Source organism: Miniopterus schreibersii (assembly GCF_964146895.1).
Source record: "Miniopterus schreibersii genome assembly, chromosome: X".
Taxonomy (NCBI): Eukaryota; Metazoa; Chordata; class Mammalia; order Chiroptera; family Miniopteridae; genus Miniopterus; species Miniopterus schreibersii.
Genome location: NC_138104.1, coordinates 54,097,551 through 54,122,161, shown reverse-complemented (window position 1 = coordinate 54,122,161; position 24,611 = coordinate 54,097,551). Strand labels below are relative to the sequence as shown.

The following is a 24,611-nucleotide window of genomic DNA, read 5'->3' as shown; positions in this document are numbered from 1 at the left end:
CAAAAATAAAGATGAAAGAAAGAAAAAAGACAATAATATTAGTTGTGTTCAGATTTTCACAGTGCTTTGATAGCTCAATTTTTCGGAAAGCTTAATTTTCTTATAAAAGTAGCTTCAGCCTTTTATTTTACACAGATCCTGATAATCTTCTCACTGAAGTCTACTCTCTCTCTCTGTCTCTCTCATGCACCCCCCCCCCAATAACAATAATCGCCAAGCCCTGGGGGTGTTTCTCAGTTGATTGAATGTCATCTCATGTACTGAAAGGTTGCCAGTATGATTCTTGGTCTGGGCACATACCTAGGTTGTGGGTTCAATTCCCTGTTGGATTGCGTGTGGGACACAGTCAATGTTTCTCTCTCACATGGATGTTTCTCTCTCTCTCTCCCTTCTTATCTCTCTAAAATCAATAAGTAGATATTTTAAAACAAATTATCAAAGTACTCACTCACCTCTTAACATCTCAGACATTTCCCACTTCTGGCACAGATCCTCGGCAAACTCAGTATTTTTCAGAGGCCGGTAGTCTACATCTGTATTTCTTTCTTGTGTAGCTTATCCATCACATCATGGCTTTTATCCTCTGTTGAGGCAGAAATGTCCAAGAATCCAAAGCCTTGGGAAAGGTAAATTACAATAGAGTTGCATGAGCAGAAGGCAAACCTTCCTCTGAAACACATTTTATCCATTTAAAGTTCCATACTGTAGTCAGGGCAGCAAGAGATTTGGATCTCAAAGGCTGATAGTTCATTTCAATAATTATGCTAATCTGAGGTGCAGCACTTTTTTAGTCTTCTATATATATTGACACTCAGCATCTTCCACAGGCCAAAGAGAACTCATGTTGTAACTGTGGAAACGACTCAGTCTAAAAGAACAGTAATTGAATTATGTATGCATGCTTGTGCCGCACACATTTTTGAAAAAAGAAAAACACAGATGAGCAGCGAATTTAAGAACTACTTTACCTAGACTTTTCATTAAGTAGTAGAATGTTTCCAGATAGATCCTATGTAAAATTTTCAGATTAGTTATGAGTATTTCTTCTTGTTGATCTTCTATGCAAAACAAATAAGATCATAATCTTAAAGGACTTCAATTCAGAATAAATAATTTCCTAATGACTGGAAATATATTAAATTCCATCTGGAGGAGAATTTTCTATCCTTCAGTTCCTTCATGATCTAATTAACTAAAAAATCACACATGAAGTTTGCAAAGTTGACAGAAACAAGAACACTTAGATAAGACTAAATTTGAACATTTTAGCCATTCCCTTCTTATTAATCTAAGATAAATGAATGAATAATCTTTTAGGGAAATTTAAAATGCTAAATCATTAACTAATGACCAATTACCTTTTTCTATTTTGAAATGGTCCAAAACGTATTTCCCATCTAGAAGTCAGAGCATTAAATCATTGTCCAGGAGTAAAATATGGCCTAACAAAGTTTTGTGGAGGTTTTTATCATTATCCCCACATCCTAGCTTTGGGAATTTTCCCATTCCTTGAATATTACTTTTAGTAGTGTGTTGATTATATTTTCCGAACTCCAAATTATGCAATAAAATCTGATGAAAGAGATTTTTGTGTTACTTCCTGGCGCCAGATACAATCCAGGAGTTGTACCTTGGATATTAAGAAGAAAGGAAACTTTTGGAACACTGATGATTTGGAAGGATAATAGAAGAAAAGACTTGAAATTAAGAATGTTTTGAAAAATTTTGTTACTGTATGAATAGGACATTGAATCAGTGATACTGGATAGGTGAACAAAATCAATTAAAAGTCAAAGCAGGAAAAACTGACAATAGTATTTAACCTAAAATCATTAGAGGATATATTTCACAGTTCATTTAGACATATATAAATTTCAAGAAAATGGTATGTAGCTTTGTGCAAATACACCTATGACCTTTATTAGATGTGAAACAAGTTTAAGAGTGAGATGCTATTCTGGAGTTGATTCCCTATGTATATATAATCAGAATATTAGGATTACTGCTCAAGCTGGCATCTGTGGGGAAATATAGGGTGTCCCAAAAATGTGTGTGTATATATATATATTTTTTTTTTTTGAATAATTATATAACTTTAAAAGCAGCATTTATTAAAATACATTTTATTTTCAAAATTGAGCTCAGCTGTTACAGTGTGTACACATTTTGGGGGAGACACCTGAGGTGTCCCATGAGGCACTGGCATCTGAGCTGGCCATACCAGTAAATATGTTGTTAGTTGAAGTTCCTTGTTGCCACAGTTATCATGATGAAAAGGTCAGCCTTGTTTACCCACATCCCCTTCTGGTTCTACCATTTTAGTGATTTATAGATGCAATAATACAACATTTGTGAGCAGTCAGAAAAAGGCTCATGATGTGTCGCTGAGTTTTAAAAGGAGACTAAGAAGAATATTCTCAATAGCTTTCACTCTGCTAAACTAAGCTTGTCTTGAATAAGACAAGGTGAGTCTTATTCATCTCTAAGTCTCTACTGCTAAGTTTCACACATACTAGATGTTCCACAAATATATGTTAAATCGCTTATAAGATCCTCAGGGAAGAAAGCATTTTCCTGACCTTCCAAGTTTTTCTTCTTGTCTTTATCTCTGAGTAGCAGCTATTTCCTTGAGTTGACTGTCATATAAGCAAGCAGGATAGAAAGCAATGTTTTGAAGTAGCAGATAAAATTATTCAAACAATCGTGCAAATGTGACTTGGAGGAGCTGTTGCTCATCTACACACCTTATGTGCCCAGGATGAAGGAGGTAGGTGGTTATTATCTCTCCAAGTGCCACCTATGAAACTCATGGTCCTTAAAAGAAGCAGTAGTATCTTGCAAGTTGGCTATTTAGGCTGCTTCCTTGTAAAGGGGTAAGAAGCAGCACACCGGGTGACTGTTAACTATATGTCCTCCTCAAAGTGAAATCATGCTAGAATACAGAAGGTAGTGAAGAGGTTTAAGAAAGTGTATCAGTTTTCACTAGATTTCCATACATCGAATCTTCACAATGGTCTGGCTGGACAGAAAGGAGAGAGAGAGGGAAAGAGAGAGAGGGAAAGAGAGAGAGAGAGAGAATGAGAGTGAGAGAGAGAAAAGTAAATTAAAATAAACATGACCTAGCAATAGCAAAGAACATATAAATACACAACAGGATCCCAATAATTTTTTTAAATCCTCATCCGAGGGTATTTTTTCCATTGATTTTCAGAGAGAGTGGAAGGGAAGGGTCAGGGGGAGAGAGAGAGAAGAGAGAGAAGCATCTATGTGAGAGAAACACATGGATTGGTTGCCTCCCACAAGTGCCCTGACCAGGGCCCCGAATTGAACCTATGACCCAGGTACTGCCCTTGACCAGGGATCAAACCCGCGACCCATGCACCACACTGAGACATGCTGGCCAAGGCCCAAAAATTTGTAAAATTTTATGAGCAAGTTAAATGTCTGCCTATCAGGACAGATGATCATCACCAGGAAGAAACAAGTGTATTAGAAGAAACCAAATCCGTAAACTTGTTTCTTATTTCTACCAGTTCAAAAAAGTAATCATTCCCCTTTTTCTAGCTGATAAATCAGGAAGTATTTTTTGAGCTGATGAGAAAAATACCCTTTCTCTTGCATATAAATACATATATATGCCAAGAAGTATATCTCTACAACAGACAGTTAATATGTAGTAACTCATTAATAAAGGTTAAGCCAGTAAGAGCCAAAGAGATCTAAATCAAGACTATTAAGTAGTCTAATGCTGTGTTCTAGATGATTGACTTAAGTTCATATATTTTCTTTGGTGTAATTAGCTTCACACAGTTTTGTTCTATGGTCTTATACAAATATTGCCTCAAAAAAGTCAATGAAACAGAAGTAATCTGTACAATTGTTGATCCCAATTTACAGGTGTAAGTTTTCTCACAACAAAGATATGTTCCAATCTGAAGACTTTATGTGAGGTTGGCCATGTAAGTGTAACTGCTGGACTGGATATATTAGTGCCCCAAATCTCTTATTGGAGTCCAGAAGCCAAGCAATAGGATTCAAAAACAGAGCATAAATATTGTTGGTGTGTTAAAAAGAGAATAGCCATGATGATATTCTTGCTACCTCTTATTATACACAAATCAACTTCCTAAGAATGTCAAAATGTATCAATTATTGCTTAGAATTTAAAAGAGCTCTCAGGCTATAACTTTATTTTAATAATTTTTAAAAATTTTATCAATTTTTAGAGAGAAGAAGAGAGAGAGAGAGAGAGGAGATATGGAAGAAACATCAACCTGCTGCCTCCCACATGCACCTTAACTAGGGATTGAACTTGCAACCTGGGTATGTGCCCTGACCAGGAATCGAACCTGCCACCTTTTGGTGCATTGGACAATGCTCAACCAACTGAGCCATACCAGCCAGGGTTATAGCGTTCTTTAATATGAGAAAACATTAAAACAAAGAAATTCAAATTTCAGAAAATATATTTCATAGATTCAACTGGAAAAAAATTAAAAGGCCAATAAAATGTCATGCAAATGATAGTTTACTAAACAATTCTATATATTTATCTCATTTGAGTTTTAGAACCAAAATGTGAAATAAACAAGGTAAATATTATTTCCTTGTTACATGAATGAGGAAGCCGAGATCCTGAAATGTTATGTGACTTACTCCATGTCATGAAAATCTATGCTGGTGGAGTTAGTACTGGAACACAAATCTGACCCTTAATACATTTTTTCTTTTACCTCTTAGACCACTGTATGTATATACTACCACTTGTTTATTCGCTCACCTGTTGATGAACCTTTGGGTTATTCCCAGTTTTACAAATAAAACTGCTATAAATATTATATAAAAATCTGTATGGACATATGCTCTCATTTCTCTTGGTTAAATAACTATGAGTGAAAAGATTGGTTCATATGTAGTTATACACTTAACTTTTTAAGGAGATGCTAAACTGTTTTCCAGAACAGTTGCATCAATTTACATTTTCACCAGCAGTGTTTGTATGAGTTCTAGTTTTTCTACATCCTTGCTAACATTTTGTATGGTAAGGGTTTTTGTTTGTTTGTCTGTTTTCTTTTTTTGGGTTTTTTTACTCATTCTAATAGGTATGCAGTAGTAACTCATTGTGCTTTTAATTTGCATTTCTCTAATGATTAATGATATCGAACATCTTTTCCTGTACTTATTTGCAATTGTTATTTCTTTTATGGTGTGTCTATTCAAATATTTTGTCCTTTTAAAAAAATTGGGTAATTTTTCATATGAGTGAGCTTTTATTTTTACTTATTTATTTTAAGGAAAGAATAAATTATACTTTGGTTCAAAGATTTTACAAACTAGTGAACTATGAATTTAACATTATTACTTATAGAAAATAGCAACTATGCACTAAAGTCTCAATTTGTACAAGAAGAAATAAAATGACAATAATAATAAAAGCAAACCAAATATTTTCTTAAAAACAAAAATTAAAGAGGCACGTATAGCAGAGTTTATCTCAATGCCTCTTAGGAATATGTACACAGAAGCAGATTTGGGGCAGTTTGTGCTTTACATTGAAAAACAACTCTGGTGTACTGGACAGAGTTTAATTAACTTTAAATGACATTAATTCAACTCTACTACTTCAGTTATGTAGCAAAGGCAAATTATTTATCCTTCTGAGCCTCAGCTTTTCCCTCTGTGATATGAAGAGAATCAGGAATGGTTAATGGGTTGACCTAGTTAGGTGGATAAATGGTACAAATGTAAGAGATGCTGAATCACTAGAAATATAATGAGGCAGAAACAATTACATTCTCTGAATTCAACTATAAGAGAGAGTATCATATAAGAGGCTGAAAAAATAATAAGCTACTTGATGGTGATTATGGGTCCCAAAGGACATGTTTATATGCTTGGTAAACAGTCTTCTGAGGAGAGGAGGTTCTGTTGGTTTTAGGGTTGGACCTGAAGTGCCTGAAACACTAAAAGTAATTGAGTTCTAAAATTCACTCTAGATATGCTCCATGAAATAGGGATTTGTGCCTGGAACTGTACTTGGCTCATAGTAGGTATTCAATATATATTTGAACGAATGAATAAATTCACGGTCCCAGCAGTCCTTCTCTTCATCCCATATAGCTTTCCATTGAATAAGAATTTAAAAGTCAATTTGAAGGTATGACCTATTATTAACTTACTTAAGGTACTCATACATCTCCATGTGAAACTAGAGCTAAAATATTTATCTCATAGGACTCTTGAGAATATAAAATATATAATATGCAAAAAATTGGCCAGCTCAGTGCCCTATACATTGTAGGTACTCAATAAATGTTAATTGCCTTACATATTATGCTAGAAGAAACATTTATTTAGTTCTTCAGCAAGAACACACATTTCCCTACTCTGGCCCTTGATAAACATTATACCTGAACCCTGATCCCAATCCCTAGAAAATCTTGCAGGAGTAATAAGAATATAGCATTTTGCCCTATCTTTCCCTATTTCAAGCAGGGACAGTGATTATTTGGGTCTTTCTGAACAACTGCCCATTCCTACTCTCAGTCTCCCAGGCCCCTGGAAACTGCACAAATTTGCAGCAAATTTAAAGTAGTCTCTGGCCAGTTCCATAGGGTATTTGTTCTATGGTGTTACAATTAATGTATGTATAAGGACTAGCAAAAATGAGTCCCAATTTTTTCATTCATTATGAACTATTTACTTATCCCAAGTCTAATAACTGGATTCTTTCCCATAACCATATGATATCTGCCCAAATTACTTGCCAAAGTAATTTATGAAGATAACAGGAATGTAGAAATTGAAGTACAAACCAAAGTAACTCGTGGTAGTTAGCAACTATTTACAAATAATCTTGAACCTAATTACTCAGAAGGAACACAAGCTAGAAGATACTGATTGAAGACTAACTCTTTATGGAAAGTGCCACTGGATTTTATTTTCACTTGCAAATCCCACAAGAAAAGAACAGGAATCATCTTGAACTCAACCCATGTTCAAATGACAGCTCATGGAACATGAAATATGAACTCAATCCCCAGCTGCCTGAAATTACTTACAAAGCCTTTCAGTTTAACTACATGGAATCTGGGCTTTTGTTTTGAAACTAACCAGCATGCAGAACTATAAACAACAGCTGATATGAATGGATAAGAAAACTACATTTTAGGGAGAGATTATTTTACAAAATGCAAACTTTAAACTAAATTTTTTTTATGAAATAAAGAAACTTGCCTTATATTTAACTCTAGAAGAAACTGATTTAAAAAAAATGCTTTTAAGAAGCTTAAATAGCTTTTTATTGGCTAGTATACTACTTCAGGACAATATGGAAACTTATTTGAAAAACAAACTCAATCTGAATGTTTACTCTACCAGTAATAACTATACCTGCATTCTCACTTTAGTGGGAAAGGACTTATTAACTTACTAAAAAATATACTTTATTACATATTTATCATACAATCTAACACGTTTCATATACTTGTACTCAATTGCTATGCTGAGCTAAAAAAGCAGTTGTTATTTTAGACTAAGATTGGCAACATACAACTAGATTTGCTGTGGTACATGGTGCTTATTTCCATGCATTCTTTGTTGCAATGATAAACTACAAGTGAAACAGAAAACAATACCACAAGAGTATAAACACACTAAAAATTACATTGGTTTAGGCTTTACTAATAAGCATGATTGACAAAATCGGTAACAGGGCTTTGCTCTTATTAGTAATTGGGGAACAGAAAGAAGCTCTTTTAAAATTAGATTTATTGGTGTGACATTGGTTAATAAGATTATATAGGTTTCAAGTATATAATTCTCTGATACATCATCTGTATATTACATTTTGTGCCCACCACTTAGAGTCAAATCTTCTGTCACTATATATTTGACTCCCCCTTACCCTTTATTATTCCTCATTCCCCTTCCATCTGGTAACCACCATATGTGGGATATAAAACCGAAAGCACTAAATGAACAAACAAAACAAACAAAACCTCATAGACACAGACAAGAAGCTCTTTTAATAGAAAGAAAAGAAGCACTGTATTCACCAAGGGAGAACAATTATTTTGTTGGTTAACTGTTGGTTAGAAAAAGGGAGGTATAAAAGTCAATCAAATAAGATGCAGAAAGATTTTTAATATAAATGTTAATATTTATATTTTATCTCAAACATTGAATATTTCTATTTTGCAAGTTTTATTTTAAACAATGTGCATTGTCATTTATAAATATACACAAATAAGTATTACAGCATATACTGAACATTTTTTCCTGAATTTTCATATTTATAAATTTATTGAGATATCTTTGATATATAAAAATTGTATAGGTTTATTCCACTCTTTGTGACAGCATGGATGAACTTGGAGGACATTATGCTAAATGAAATATCAGAAAGGCACAGGAAGACAAATACTGCATGATCTCACTTATACGTGAATCTAAAATAGTCAAACTCAGAAGAAGAGGGTAGAATTGTGGCAGTCAGGGGTGGAAGGAAAGGGGAAATGTCCATCAAATTGTACAAAGTTTCACTTGTGCTAGATGAATGAGTTCTGGAGAACTAATGTACAGTTTTACAATGGTAGTTGACGGTACTGTATTGTATACTTGACATTTGCTAAGAGAATAGATCTTAAGCAAAAATTTAAAAAAATTTTAATCCTCACCTGAAGATATTTTTTCCATTGCTTTTTAGAGAAAGTGGAAGGGAGGGAGACAGAGAGAGAGAGAGGAAGAGAAAGAAACACCTATGTGAGAGAGACACATCTATTGGTTACCTCCTGCATGTGCCCAACTGGGGCCTCAGATAGAACCCGCAAACTAGGTACATGCCCTTGACCAGAATTGAACCTGAGACCCTTCAGTCCACGGACCAACACTCTAACCACTGAGTCAAACCGGGGCAAGCTAAAATTTTTTTAACTGATGAAGGTAGGTGACCAAAAAAACTTGTGAACAATGGAATAGAATATGGATATTTTTTGAAGTAAGGTGGCCTGTAAAATTCATAAATGGGTTAACTTCAAGTTCAAACTATTGCTCTCCAATTCTAACCAATTATACCTGAATAGATATCACTGATAACTGGTGGGGCTGAACAAGAGAACATGGAAAAAAATTCTAAATGGAATATACTGGACAGTAATATAATCTTTACAGAGGAGGAAAAGCATGCCTTTTTATTTAAAAACTAATCTGAGCCCTGCTGGTGTTGTTCAGTGGTTGAGCGTCAACCCATGCACCAAGAGGTCAATGATTCAAGCCTTGGTCGGGGCACAATGCCCTTGTTGTGGGGTCGATCACAAGTAGGGGGACTGCAGGAGGCAGCCAGTCGATGTTGATGTTTCTCTATCATCAGTGTTTCTGTCTCTCTCTCCCTCTCTTTTCCACTCTCTCTCAAATCAATAAAAAACATTAAAAAAAATAAAATAAAAACTAAACAGAGACTAAAATGAGAGGTGGGAAATGGGAACAAAACTCACAAAGTTGCCCTCAGACTTTTGAATTAAATACTTGGTATTCAAGGTTAAAATTCTCCAACTCCCTCAAGCTCTAACTTAAAGTAAAACAGCTTCAGGAAAGTAAAACAGCTTCAGACAAATGTGGAATTGTTTTCAACTACATTGTTTTCTATATATAAAAAAATATATAGAAAGATTTTCAGTAAATGTTAAAGACTGTGTGGGAAGAGATTATTTTTGTTTTTTAAGTCACAAATATGGTTTTTATTTGGAATTGTGCAGAAAAAAATTGTACATTGAGTGACTTAAAAATTCTCTCATTAAACTGAAAAGGTTGTATTTCTATAGGTCATTTAACTAAAAAAGAAAGGGCAGTCTATTATATTAGTAACAGGAACTTGCTAAAAATTCAGGAATGGTCTTTGGTAAAAACCATATAACCAAAGCAATCAAGTGTTAATAATGTGAAAGAGAACACGCGTCTGAATTTAGTACATTTACTGCTACAAGATATTTTAATGTTTAATACCTAGCATAGGTCAATTCAGTAGAAACACACATCTTGCCAACTAGTAATGAAAAAAAACCTACATGCCTTTTAAAAACACTACATGCCTTTTAAAAAGACATGCCTTTTAAAAACACTGCTTTTGTGAAAGCTGTTAAGTCATAGTAGTGGGCAATGGCTTTTGCCAAAGTCATCATATTGGGGTTTCAACTGTCAGCTCACTTTCTGCCTTTTCTGTCAGTCGCCATGGATTAGGCCTAAACTGGGTGTTTCTTCGCAACTTGATATTGTCACAGGTTGATCACTTGTATAATTCTGTTTAAATGTTGCATTTTTGTATTTTTTTCAAGTAGCAGTACAAAGACTGTGTCATTATCCATTTGCCAACATATTTTTTTAATCCAAAATGTCCCCTTGTAATTTATGTTGATTGTGCTGAAAAGGGAGAATGTGAACTGGTGGCAGAATACTAGAATATTTTCATGTACCCAAAAGTTGTTTAATTATATTCATAGCAGCATTATTTACAATAGCCAAGATCTGGAAACAAGCCAAGTGCCCATCAGTAGATGAGTGGACTAAAAAATAAAAATAAAAAAAACAAAAAAAACTGTGATACATTTACACAATGGAATACTTTGCAGCTGTAAAATAGAAGGAACTCTTACCCTTTTTGACAGTATGGATGGACCTGGAGAGTATTATGCTAAGTAATTTAAGCCAGTCAGAGACAGACAAATACCATATGATCTCACTTATATGTGAAATATAATGAACAAATACACTAACAAACAAAATAGAAACAGACTCATAGATACAGAGAACAGATGGACATCTGTCAGAGGGGAGAGGGATTGGGAAGACTGGATGAAAGAAGTTGAAGAGAGTAGCCAAAGAACAGATATGCATAGCCCATGGACACATAACAGTCTTGTGAAGGCCAGAGGAGGGGGAACAGGGACTGGGTGGAAGTGGGCAAAGGGGGTGAAAGTGGGGGACATCTGTAATAGTGTCAACAAGAAAAAATAAAAGAACAAAATAATGCTTCTGATACAATTTTAAAAAGACCTTTTTGTATGTTTCTCCAACTTTAGAATAACTTTTGTGCTGGAGAATCATGCATGTTACTAATACCATACTAGTTAATTTTCTCTGAAATATTCCACAGATATTAAGAAAAAGCCATAGTTTATAATATACTTAGTGAAATTCAGTGCTCAAAAAATAGGTTATTGCCATTAACTACATTGCTAACAGTGGAAAAACCATTTAACTATTTGATCCTGGCCAATCTTTCCATCATTAACTCTCACAACTCTGCTACAAGTACCTTATCTTTTAGTCACATTGTACTTTTCACAGATCCTCAAAAATATTATGTCTTGACTGGCAGGTGTTGCTCCATGGTTGAGCGTTGACCCATGCACCAAGAGGTTGTGAGTTTGATTCCCTGTCAGGGCACATGTCCAGGTTGTGGCCTTTATCTCCAGCGGGGCGCGTGCAGGAGGGAGGCAATAGATGTTTCTCTCTTATTAATGTTTCTGTCTCTCTCTCCCTCTCCTTTCCTCTCTCTCTAAATAATAAATAAAAACATATTTAAAAAAATATTATGTCTTATCAGAATTTTGTTTTTGAGTATTCTACTCCCTCTGAAATGTCCATCTCTCCAGCATCTCCATTTAGAAAACTGCATATCCTTCAAGTCCCAGTTCAAAAGTCACTTCCTCAATTCTCTTCAGAAATTAACACTAAATGACTTACATTTCAAATCTGAGATTTGTTTCAGAAATTTAGAAACTGCCTTCTATTTAAAAATAGTAGTCAATCTGAAAAATGAGCCTAAATGTATGTACTCTTATGTATGTACTTATATGTTTGCCCAATACAGGTGAAACACAGCCCTATATCATGGATTGCCTCTAATGACAAATACTAAGTCTGCTGAAATTGTGACTAAATCAATAAACAAAACAATTATAACACATGCAAAAACAGCTTTATTGGCATGTGCCCAAATGCTATTTTTTGATGTGTTGTCAATAAAATACTTTACAAGGGTTAATCAAGTAAAATTACCTATTGAGATTAAAATTTAAATTCTGAATTTATTTCTAATGATGTGCTTTCTCCGGCTTAAAATAAAGAAATTGATTTTCTGGTTTTCTGCCTTCCCTTTCTCTTAACCACTTTTATGCACTGAGAAATCAAAGTTTCAAGCTACATATTAAAACTACAGGTATTCACATTACTAATCAAATTCTTGTGTCTCAATTTCCTTTCTACTGTCATTTATCAATAGTTCAGTTTATTTATTTGCATTAACAACAAAATGCACACAATTTTATACGCTATTATCTTCTTGTATCCTTATAGAAAACCTGTTGAATATCTGTGTGGTAAGGAGCAAGTAATATAAGAACTAGAAAATAAATTACTTCAAAACTGCTTTAGGTTCTGATTAAATCAAGATTATATACTGAGCACATGCGCCTTCTCATTGTGCTCCAAATCCCTTAAAATAATAGAAAGCATATACAAATAGAATTCATTTTTAATGACACTGAAAAACAAGAAAAATTCCCATTAGTAGGTAAAAAATTGTGAGCAATTGTTGGATGAGAGAAATTAGAGGGACAGATTTAATGTGAGTAGAAGAAACCACCTAATGGAGAAATATATTGCAAAAGTAAAAGATGATCCAGATAAATTCCAATCTGAGAGGACAAATGAAATAAAAGAGTGACCCTGGCCCGGCCAGCATGGCTCAGTGGCTGAGCGTTCACTTATGAACCAGGAGCTCACAGTTTGATTCCTGGTCAGGGCACATGCCTTGGTTGCGGGTTCCATCCCCAGTAGGAGGAGTGCACGAGGCAGTTGATCAATGACTCTCATCTTTGATGTTTCTATCTCTCTATCTCCCTTCTTCTCTCTGAAATTAATAAAGACATATTTTAAAAAATAAAAATAAAGGAGTTACCATGGGGGCAAATGATAGGATAATTAATTAATTAAAGAACTACATTTGGAAAATCGAAGCCGGTCTGGCTTCAGAATAAAATAAAAATAGAGACTTTTTGCTCAAGTTGGCAGACTTCCAGTGGAGGTGACATAGTATAAGAAAACAGATCAGAGTTTGAGAGAACTCTATTGTGACTCTCTACAACAGATATGAAATAGAAACATATATAAAAGACAAGTAGCATATAATTTCACTCATATGTGGCATCTAAAGAACAAAATAAACCATCAAATGAAATAAAAATTGACTCATAAAGAACAGACTGACAGCTGTCACAAGGGAGGGGGGTTGTGGGGCTGGGTGAAAAAAGTGAAGGGATTAAGCAAAACAAACAAACAAACTCATAGACACAAACAACAGCACTGTGATTACCAGGAGAAAGAAGAGTGGGGGAGGTAGAAGAGGATATAGGGGGGATAAATGGTGTTGGAAGGAGACTTGCCTTGGGGTGGAGAACACATAATACAATATACAGATGGTGGATTCTAGAACTGAACACCTGAAACGTATATAATTTTATAGGTTTTCTATAAAATGTCACCTCAATAAATTCAATAAAAAAAAAACAAAACAATTTAGCCTAAAAGGGTAAATTAATTTGCTAGGGATGTCATAATAAAGTACTACAGACTGCTCAGAAAAGGGAAGGAAGGAAGGAAGGAAGGAAGGAAGGAAGGAAGGAAGGAAGGAAGGAAGGAAGGAAGGAAGGAAGGGAGAGAAGGGTGGAAGGAAGGGAGAGAAGGGTGGAAGGAAGTAGAGAGAGAGAGAGGTAAAGAAAGAAAGAAAGAAAGAAACAAAGAAAGAAGAAAGAAAACTAAGAAAGTAGGGCTACATATAAAACAATATAAAGAGGGTTTTGGCTCAAGATGGTGACAGGAGGATTCTGAAATCACTTCCTGCCATGAACACACTGAATCTACTACAGCTACACATGGAACAATTTTCTCTGAAAAACAAAGCAAAGCAAAGCAAAACAAAACAAAACAAAAACCCCAAACCAAAATTAGTTGAGTGACTCCCACACATTGGGTGGATGAGAAAGAATCCCCACATCAAAGTGGGTAATCTTACCATAAACCTCACCCCCAATTTGGCAACTCATAATGACAAGTTTCTTCCTAAGAAGTAAAGAGTTTGAACCCCACATCTGGCACTCCAACTTTTAAGACATGCACGTGAGATATAAGCCCCCAAAATCTAGCTTTGAAAGAAAATTCTGCTTGTGTGAATAAGACACACTGGGATATAGCAAATTGAAAAACAGTTCTTAAAGGGCTTGCACATGCAGAGTAACCCACTTCAGGGTCCAGTGCAGAAGCAGCCAACTGGAAAGCACCAGAATTTTTGTGAAAGAAACTTATTTGCTTATCTTTTTGTTTTTTAATCTTCACCCAATGATATTTTTTCCATTGCTTTTCAGAGAGAGTGGAAGGGAGAGAGAGAGAGAGAGAGAAACATCGGTGTGAGAGAGACACATAGATTGGTTGCCTCCTTAGCACACCCTGACAGAGGGGGCACAGAGCCTGCAACTGAGGTATGTGTGCTTGGCTGGAATTGAACCAGGGACCCTTCAGTCCATGGTCGAACACTCTAACCACTGAGCCAAACCAACCAGGGCTTATCTGCTTATCTTTTAAAAAATAGTTTAAAAGTTTTTCAATTAAAATTGATATTCAATATTATATTAGTTTCCTATGTATAGCATAGTGATTAGACATTTATTTAACTTACAAAGTGATCATCCATCTTACACCATGCATAGTTATTACAATATTATTGACTATAGTCCCTATGCTGTTCTTTATATCCCTACAACTATTTTGTGACTACCAATCTGTACTTCTCAATCCCTTCACCTTTTTCACCCACGTCCCTCCTATCTGGCAACCATCAAAATGTTCTCTGTATCTATGAGTTTGTTTCTGTTTTGTTCATTTTGGTTTTTAGATTCCACATATAAATGAAATCATGTGGTATTTGTTTTTCTATGTCTGACTTATTTCACTGAGCATAATACCCTCTAGCTCTAGCCATGTTGTTGCAGAGGACAAAACTTCATTCTTTTTTTAAAATGGCTGGGTCATATTCATGTGTGTGTGTGTGTGTGTGTGTGTGTGTGTGTACACATGCGCGCATGTGTGTATTCAATTCTTTATTTATTTGTCTATTGGAGACCACTTAGGTTGCTTCCATATCTTGGCTATAGCAAATAATGCTGCAATGAACATAGAGATGCATATGTCCTTTTGAATTAGTGTTTTGAGCTTTTTTGGCTAAATGCTCAGAAATGGAGTTGTTGGGTCCTTCTTTGTCGCTTGTTATAGCCTTTGTTTTAAAGTCTATTTTGTCTGATATAAGTATTGCTATCCCAGCTTTGTTTTTTCTTTCTGTTTGCATAAAATATCTTTTCCCATCCATTTTACTTTCAGCCTATGTTTCTTTGAATCTGAAGTGGGTCTCTTGTAGCAGCATATATATAGTGTTTACTATATATATATATATATATATATACACATATATGTGTATATATATATATATATATGTATATATATATATATATATATATATATATATATATATATGCTTATATGCATATAAACTCTTTGGTTAATCTCTCCCCACCCACTCTCCCACCCACCCACCCCCACCTTCCCTCCGAGATTCATCAGTCTGTTCCATGCTTCTATGTCACTGAACCTATTTTGTTCATCTGTTTATTATGTTCTTTAGATTCCACATATAAGTGATACCATGTGATGTTTGTCTTTCTCTGCCTGGCTATAACCAGTGTTTTTAACTCTGTATCTGGTAGATTGCTTGTCTACATTTTGTTTAGTTGTTTTTCTCGAGTTTTGTCTTATTCTTTTACTTGGGACATGTTTCTTTGTTTCCTCATTTTGGCTGCTTCCCTGTATTTGTTTCTATGTATTAGGTAAAGCTGCTACATCTCCTGATCTTGATAAAGTATCCTCATGTAGTAGGTGTCTTGTGAGGTCCAGTGGCACAGTCTCCCTGGTCACCTGAGTCAGGTGCTCCAGGTGTGTCCCTTATGTGGCTTGTGTGTTCCTTCCTATTGTAGTTGAGTTTTGATTTCTGTTAGCACATCAATGGAAGGGATTGATTCTCAGGCTGGTTGGCTGTGAGAACTGGCTATGACTACAGCAGAGGAGCTATTGTGCAGGGGCTGACTCATCAGAGTAGGGTTTGTTTCAGTAGGACTCTGGTGCCTTCTGGTTCCACATTTTGGGTGTGTCATTTGTAGAGGTGGGTGGGTGATGTTCCAGTGTGGCCTGCAGCTGACCACAGGGTGTGTTGTTTCTGGGACCTCTTGAGAGGGGGTCTGTTGCAGGCTAATGTGAACTGTTCCCTTTGGTCTTCCCAGGGCCATCTGGTAATAGCAACAAATTGATCTGTAGATGGTTGCCCCTTGTGCTGGGCTTTAAAGTGCCTGAGAGAAGCTAAGCTGTGAACCAAGGCTGGCTGCCACTAGTGTCAGGTTTGGGGGCATTCAGCAAGAGTTACAGCACAGCTAAGGCCAGATGCTATTTGTTTTGGTTTTATAAACCTTTAATAAATGTTAGGAAAATTTTCAGCATGAGCCAAGACAGGTTATTTGTATGGAAAAGCCATTGGAATTTCCTGGGAGGGCCTGTAAATTGGGTGGGGTGGGATCTCAGGGAATATCCAGGGTGGAACAAAGAGTGTTAGCCAGGCTGCTGGAGACTCAGATATGATGCCTGCCTGTGCCAGAAGGGAGATGACTCAGCAAATAACAATGGCCTCTGTCAGCATTTCTGTTGGGGAAAAAGCTTCATCTCCAGCCCTTGCCTTAAAGCCAAACAATTTAGTTGTTCTCTGTATGTCCCTCATGAATTTTGAGCTGTTGATCCAGCTCTGAAGCTCAGAGTGAGTGAGTCTGTGAGCATATAAGCCTGTGCATGGGCCCTTTAAGAGAAATGCCTGGAACTCCATCAGCTCTCTGTTTCACTTAGCTGCAATCCCTGCTGGTTTTCACAGCCAGATGTTATGGAGACTTCTCTTCCCAGCACTGAAACTTTGTGCTGGGGAGCTCAGTGTGAGGCTGAGACTCCTCTCTCCTGAGGGGAGTCCTCCACAGTGGAGATATTCTACTCAGTTTTTAACTGCCATATGTGGATATGGCATCTCCACCACTCCTACCAGTCTTGATGTGGCTTCTTTATATACTTGGTTATAGAAGTTCTGTCCAGCTAGACTTCAGATGGTTCTTAGTGACAGTGTTTCTGTAGTTTAGTTGTAATTTTGATGTGGTCATTGGAGAAAGTAAGCAGAGCAATTATGTATTGTACAGCCTTGACTGGAAGCTGCTTATTTGCTTATCTTAAGCATTGGCCAGAGGGGCAGGTTTTTAATTAAACACACACCCAAGGGCTGCCTGTAATCCTTTCCAAAGACCTTAAGAGTGTAGGCACTATCTTCATGCTCTCTCTCTGCTGCACTTAAGAGCACCAAAACTTCCCTGAAGGGAGCTTGTACACATATCTGGTGCCCTGGTTTTTACATTTGGTGCCCTGCTTTTTGTGGCTTCCACCAAGGGACACTCCTTGATGACTTAGCCTTAGTGGCCAGTGGAATTAGCATTTGTGGCCCTGATGGGAGTATAAGAAACAGACAATTTTTGGTTGGCTACCACCCCAAGGGAACAGCACTGAGACATCCAACTGAAACAAATCCATAGCCTTTCTGTAAAAGAGGATTATTTGCTTGTCCTGAAGCTTCAGCTTGGGGGCAGGCTTCGGATTGACACACATATAGGGGCTTACTTAAGTGTTTGGAAAGGAAGGAGGCCTGTGGATGGCATCTTTGTGCTCTCCCTCTGTCTTACTCCAGATTGCTGGTAACTGTGAAACTGGTTTATTAGCTTATCTTTATAGCTGTAGTCTGAAGGAAAAGTTTCTGATCAAACACACTTCTAAGTGCTGACTGCAGTCCTCTCCATAAACCTGGGAGGCTGATGGGTACCACTTTTGTATTCTCTGTGTGCCACCCCAGCATGTCAGTGTCTCTAAGAAAGAAGCTTGTGTACACATATGGCACCATGAATTTTGTGTCTGCCACACAGAGGACACATCTCCTAATAGCCTGCATCTTGTGGCCAGTGGGATTCATGTTCACAGGTTGAACAGGACAGTAGAAAAAGAAAAACAAAAAAACAGAACAGAAGAGAAACAGTTCTTAGCTGGCTGTCATCATTCTAGGGCTCAGCACAGAGGGAGCTGACAGAATGCTCATTTCCCTATCTGCCTTTGAGAAAAGTTTATTTGCAAACTTCAAAGCTATTGCCATAGGACCTGGCCTCCAATCAGTCTGAATCTAAGTGCTGACTGAAATCTTCCCCTTTGGGACAGTGACAGGCATTGGCACCCTTTCAAATACTGAGAGCCACTAAAATTAAGAAAGTTGCTTGGGCAATTAAAAAGATTTGAGAGACAACCTAGAGCTAGAGCAGAGCTGAACAATATGTTTTACTACTTACACAGGGCCACTTCTTTAAGACTAGGAGAGATGGTTGTTTTATCTAGTGCATAGAAACCTCCACAGAGAGCCAAAGAAAATAGAAACAGAGGGATATGTTTCAATGGAAAGAACAATAAAAAATTGCAGAAAAAATGAAGATAAGTGATTTACTTGGCAAAGAATTCAAAATAATAGTCATGGAGATGCTCACAAATCTCAGGAGAAAAAATAGACAAAAAAAGTAATAGTTTCAACAAAAAGAAAATATAAGAAAGCACCAAATAGAAGTCACAGAACTGAAAAATACAGTAACTGAACTAGGAAAATCTGATAGAGGGATTCAATAGCAAACTAAATGAAACAGAATGGGTGAGTGAACTTAAAGACTGGGCAATGGAACTCACCCAATGAAGTTAGTTTAAGGTACCCATGCAGGAACAAGTGAATAAACATTTGCATTATTCAGGTCTCAGAAGGATAAGAGAGAAAGGAGCAGACTTATTTAAAAAATAATGGATGAAAACTTCCCTTAGCTGGGGAGTGAAACAGACATACAGACCCAGGAACCCGGAAGGTCGCAAAGAAGTTGAACCTAAAGAGATGCACACCAACACATAACCTAATTAAAGTGTCAAAAGTTAAAGACAAGGAGAGAAACATAAAAGCAATGTGGATGATAAAGTGGCTCTATAATACACCTGAATAATCTAGTGATTGAAAATAACCTTACAGGGTAATTAAATCATACATTTTTAATTGGGAAGGTCATGGTGGTTAATCATACCCGAGTATATAATTTCTTCAGTAAAAGGTTTATCTTTGCCTTAAGCAAGCCCTGTCCATTGTTTCTATGCATTTAGGTTAACACACCTTTGAAATGCCTCTTTTTCAGACCCCTAGGAAACATAACCACCCTCATGAGAGCACATAATCTTAACTATGCTGTAATCCAAACCCTGCCTTGCTTTTCCCACCTTCATGTAATATTCCTTATGTTCTTGCCTGAATTTCAAATGTGTAAAGGAAAGTGCAAAACTGTCTTTCTTGGAAGCTTTATTCTCAGTCTGTTGAGATCTAGGTTCCTGGTGTGTCTTTTAAAAAAAAAAAATATCTTTATTATTTAACATATTACAGATGTCCCCGTTTTCCCCATTAAATGCTTCTACCCACACCCACTCCCCACCACTGGCCTTCAGCACACTATGGCTTGTGTCTATGGGTTATGCATATATACATATAAGTTCTTTGCTTAATTTCTTCCAAACCACCTATCTATTTCTGCTTTCCCTCTGAAATATGTCAGTCTGTTCAATTATTATGTCTCTGGATCTATTTGTTCATCAGTTTATTTTGTTCTTTAGATTCCAGTTATGAGTGAGATCATGTGATACTTTGCTTTCTCTGATTGGCTTCTTTTGCTTAGCATAATACTCTCCAGGTCCCTCCATGCTGTCTCAAAGGATAAGAGATTCTTCTTTTTTACACCAGCATAGTATTTCATGGTGTAAATATACCACTGTTTTTTTTGTGTCCACTCATCTATTGTCAGGCACTTGGGAATGTTTCCAGATCTTAGCTATTGTTAATTGTGCTGCTGTGAACATAGGGGTGTATATATACTTTTGGATTGGTGTTTTGGGTTTCTTGGGATATATTCCTAGAAGTGGGATCACTGGGTAAAATGGTAGTTCCAAGTTTAATTTTTAGAGGAAACTCCATAGTGGTTTCCATAGTGACTGCACCTGGACCATAGTCTGCATTCCTGCCAGCAGTGTACTCGGGTCCTGTTTTCCACACATTGTCACCACACTTGTCATTTGCTGATTTGCTGATGGTAACCATTCTGACAGAGGTAAGGTGATACTTCATTGTGGTTTTCATTTGCAACTCTCTGATGATTAGTAACTGAGCATTTTTTCATATGTCTCTTCACCATCTGTATGTCCACTTTGGAGAAGTGTCTATTTAGGCCCTTTGCCCATTTTTTAAAATTTAATTGTTTGTCTTCCTTTGGTTAAGTTGTATGAGTTCCTTATAGATTTTGAAAATAAACCTCTTATTAGGTGATTCATTGGCTAATATTTTCATTTAGTCCTAATTGTTTATTTTCTTCTTCATGTCCCTTGCTTAGGAGATGTATTGGCAAACATATTGCTATCAGAGATGGCTGAGATTTTGCTGCCTATGATTTCTTCTAGGTTTCTTATGTTTTCACAACTTACACTTAAGTCTTTATCCATTTTGAGTTTATTCTTGAGTGTGGTGTAAGTTGACTTTCCAGTTTCATTTTTTTTTTTTGCATGTACCTGTCCAGTTTTCCCAGCACCGTTCATTGAAAAGACTGTCTTTATTCTATGCTCTTGCCACCTTTGTCAAAGATTAATTGAGTGTAATGGCTTAGGTCCATTTCTGGACTCTCTATTCTGTTTCTTCGATCTATATGACTGTTCTTATGCCAGTAATAGGCTGTTTTGGTTATAGCGGCTTTGTAGTATAACTTGATATCTGGTAATATGATCCCTTCAACTTTTTTCTCAAGATTGCTGTGACTATTTGGGATCTTTTTTGGTTCCATATAAATTTTTGGAGTATTTGTTCCAGATCTATGAAATATGCCATTGGTATTTTAATAGGGATTGATTGAATCTACAGATTGTTTGGGGTAGTGTGGACATTTTAATGATGTTAATTCTACGAATCCATGAACATGGTATATTCTTTCAGTTGTTTATATCTTCCTCTATCTCTTTTTGCAATGTTCTGTAGTTTTTCGAGTACAGGACTTTTATCTCTGTGGTTAAGTTTATTCTTAAGTATCTTAAATTTTTTTGTTGCAATGGTTAATGGGCTTATTTTATCCTTATTGTTGAAAGTATTACAGGTGTCCCATTTTTCCGCCATTACTGTCTGTGTCCTTGGGTTATGCATATAAGCATATAACTTCTTTAGTTAATCTCTTCTCACCCTCATCCCTCTTCCATTTTCTCTCTGAGATATGACAGTCTGTTGCTTGCTTCAATGTCTCCAGGTCTATTTTGTTTGTCAGTTTATTTGTTCATTAGCTTCCTCTTAAAGAAGACCCTTTAACATTTCATGTAATATTGGTTTGGTGATGATGAACTCCTTTCGCTTTTTCTTATCTGTGAGGCTCTTTATCTGACCTTCAGTTCTAAATAATAGCTTTTCTGGGTAGAGTAATCTTGGTTGTAGGTCCTTGTTTTCATCACTTTGAATATTTATTGCTACTCCCTTCTGGCCTGCAAAGTTTCAGTTGAGAAATCAGCTGACAGTTGTGTGGGTGCTTCCTTGTAGGTAACTAACTGCTTTTCTCCTGCTGCTTTTAAGATTCTTTCTTTGTCTAAACTTTGGCATTTAAATTATGATGTGTCTTGGTGCGGGCTTCTTTGGATTCCTCTTGTTTAGGAATCTCTGTGTTTCCTGGACTTGTAAGTCTATTTCTTTTACCAGATAGGAGAAATTTTGTTTTATTTTTTCAAATAAGTTTTCAATATCTTGCCTCTCTATTTTCTCCTTCTAGCATCTCCATAATGTGAATGTTGGGCTGTTTGAAGTTGTTCCAGAGACTCCTTGCCCTATATTCATATTTCTGGATTCTTTTTTCTTTTTGCTCTTCTGATTGGGTGTTTTTTGCTTCCTCATATTCCAAATTGCTGATTTGATTCTTGGCGTCTTCTACTCTACTGTTGATTCCCTGTAAATTATTCTTCCTTTCAGTTAGTATAGCCTTCATTTCTGACTGGTTCTTTATTATGTCATTGATGATCTCACTAATTCCCTTAAAAGTCTTACTAAGATCCTTGACATTCTCACTAAGTTCCTTCAGCATCCTTATAACTGTTGTTTTGAACCCTGTATCTAGTAACTTGTTTGGCTCCATTTCACTTAGTTATTTTTTTGGAGATTTCTTTTGTCTTTTCATTTGTGACATGTTTCTTTGCCTCTGCATTTTGGAGATTGTTTTTTTTTTCTTTTTTTTTTAGTTTCTTTTTCTGAGAATTCACTGTTGTACAAAAATGCCATCAATTTCTGGGGCTTAATTTTCTATCGTGCTACATTGCCAAATTCATTTATTAAATCTAGTAGATTTTTGGTGGAGTCTTTAGGATTTTCTACCTACAACATCATGTCATCTGCAAATAATGACAGTTTTACTTTCTCCTTTCGAATTTGGATACTATTTATGTTTTCTTCTTGTCTGATCACTGTGGCTAGAAATCACAGTACTATGTTGAACAACAGTGGTGAAAGTTGCAACCTTGTCTTGCTCCTGTTTTTAGGGAAATGTTATAGTTTTTGCTCATTGAGTATCATGTTGGTTGTAGGTTTATCATCTATGGCCTTTATTATGTTGAGGTATGATCCCTTATTCCCACTTTGCTGAGAGTTTTTATCAGAAATGGGTGCCGGATTTTGTCGAATGCTTTTTCTGCAACTATTGATATGATCATGTGATTTTTGTCTTTCAATTTGTTTATATGATGTATCACATTTATTGATTTGCAAATATCATGACAGCCTTGCATCCCTGGAACAAATCCCGCTTGGTCATGGTGTATGATCTTTTTAATATATTGCTGGATACAGTTTGCTAATATTTTGTTGAGGATTTTAGCATGTATGATCATCAAGGATATTGTCTTGTAATTCTCTTTCTTTGTAGTGTCTTCTTCTGGTTTTGGAATTAGGCTGATGCTGGCTTTTTAAAACGAGCCTGGAAGTGTTGCTTCCTCTTCGGTGTTTTAGAATAGTTCGAGGAGAATAGGTGTTAGTTCTTTAAATGCTTGGTAAAATTCCCCTGAGAAGCCATCTGGATCATGACTTTTGTTTGCTGGGATTTTTTTTTATTACTGTTTCAATTTCCTCATTTGTTATTGGCCCATTTTGGTTTTCTGAATTTTCCTGATTGAGTATTGAAAGGTTGTATTTTTCTAGGAATCTTTCATCCAAATTGTCAGCTTGTTGGCATATAGTGGTTCATAGCATTTTCTTTTTTCATTTATCTTTATTGTTGAAAGTATTACATATATACCCCTTTTTTTTCCCCACTGATCCTCTCCACCCCTTATCTAACCCCTCAGGTCTTCACCATACTATTGTCTGTGTCCACTGGTTATGCATATATGCAGAAGTTCCTTGATTAATCTCTCCCCACCTGCTCTCCCACCCCTACCTTCCCACTGAAATTCATGAGTACGTTCCATGCTTCTGTGTCTCTGGATCTATTTTGCTCCTCAGTCTGCGTTGTTTATTAGATTCCACATGTGAGTGAGATGATGTAAAATTAAATCAGGAAGAATCAGAAAACCTGAATAGGCTAATAACAATAGATGAAATTGAAGCAGTAAAAAAAAAATCTCCCAGCAAACAAAAGCCCTGGACCAGACAGCTTCACAGGGGAGATTTGTAATTCTTTAGGGTGTAAACTTAGAGAGTCTGCTAAAAATTTTTCTTGCTTTTTGAGATAGGCATGCAGTGCTATGAACTATCCTCTTAGGACTGCATTCACTGTGTCCCATAGATTTTGGGTTGTTATGTGTTCATTTTCATTTGTTTCCAGGAAGTTTTTGATTCATTTCTTGATCTTACTGGTAACCCATTCATTGTTTAATAACATGTTATTTAGCCTCCCTATGTTTGAATGTTTTTGAGTGTTTTTACTGTAGTTCATTTCTAATTTCATGCCCTTGTGATCTGAGGTGCTTGACATGATTTCAATCTTTTGGAACTTGTAAAGACTTGTTTTGTGTTCCCACATGTGATTTGTCTTTGAGAATGACCCATGTGCACTTGACAGGAATGTATATTCTGCAACTTTGTAGTGTAATGTTCTGTAAATATCAATTAAATCCATCTGATCTAGTGTCCCATTTAGAGTCACTGTTTCTGCGTTGACTTTTTGTTCAGAAGATCTATCCAGTGAAATCAGTGGAGTGTTAAAGTTCACAACTATGATTGCATTGCTGTTGTTCTCTCCTTGAAAGTCCTTAAAGTTATTATTGATAGATCTTTATTTGTTGCCATTTTAATTCTTTATGCCTATGTTTCTCTCTCTATTTCTTCTTCTTATTATAGCAGTCCCTTTAACATTTCCTGC

The 24,611-nt window shown here is 36.1% G+C and overlaps 1 protein-coding gene across 1 annotated transcript in view; it reads right to left on the bottom strand.

The window, feature by feature from the left end:
• Positions 1–24,611, bottom strand: part of ZC3H12B (zinc finger CCCH-type containing 12B) — a gene marked incomplete at its 3' end in the record, with an annotated part of 347,079 nt that overhangs the window by 115,811 nt on the left and 206,657 nt on the right. Inside the window, exon 3 of the mRNA XM_081125898.1 lies at positions 453–616. The remainder of the gene's footprint in view (positions 1–452; positions 617–24,611) is intronic.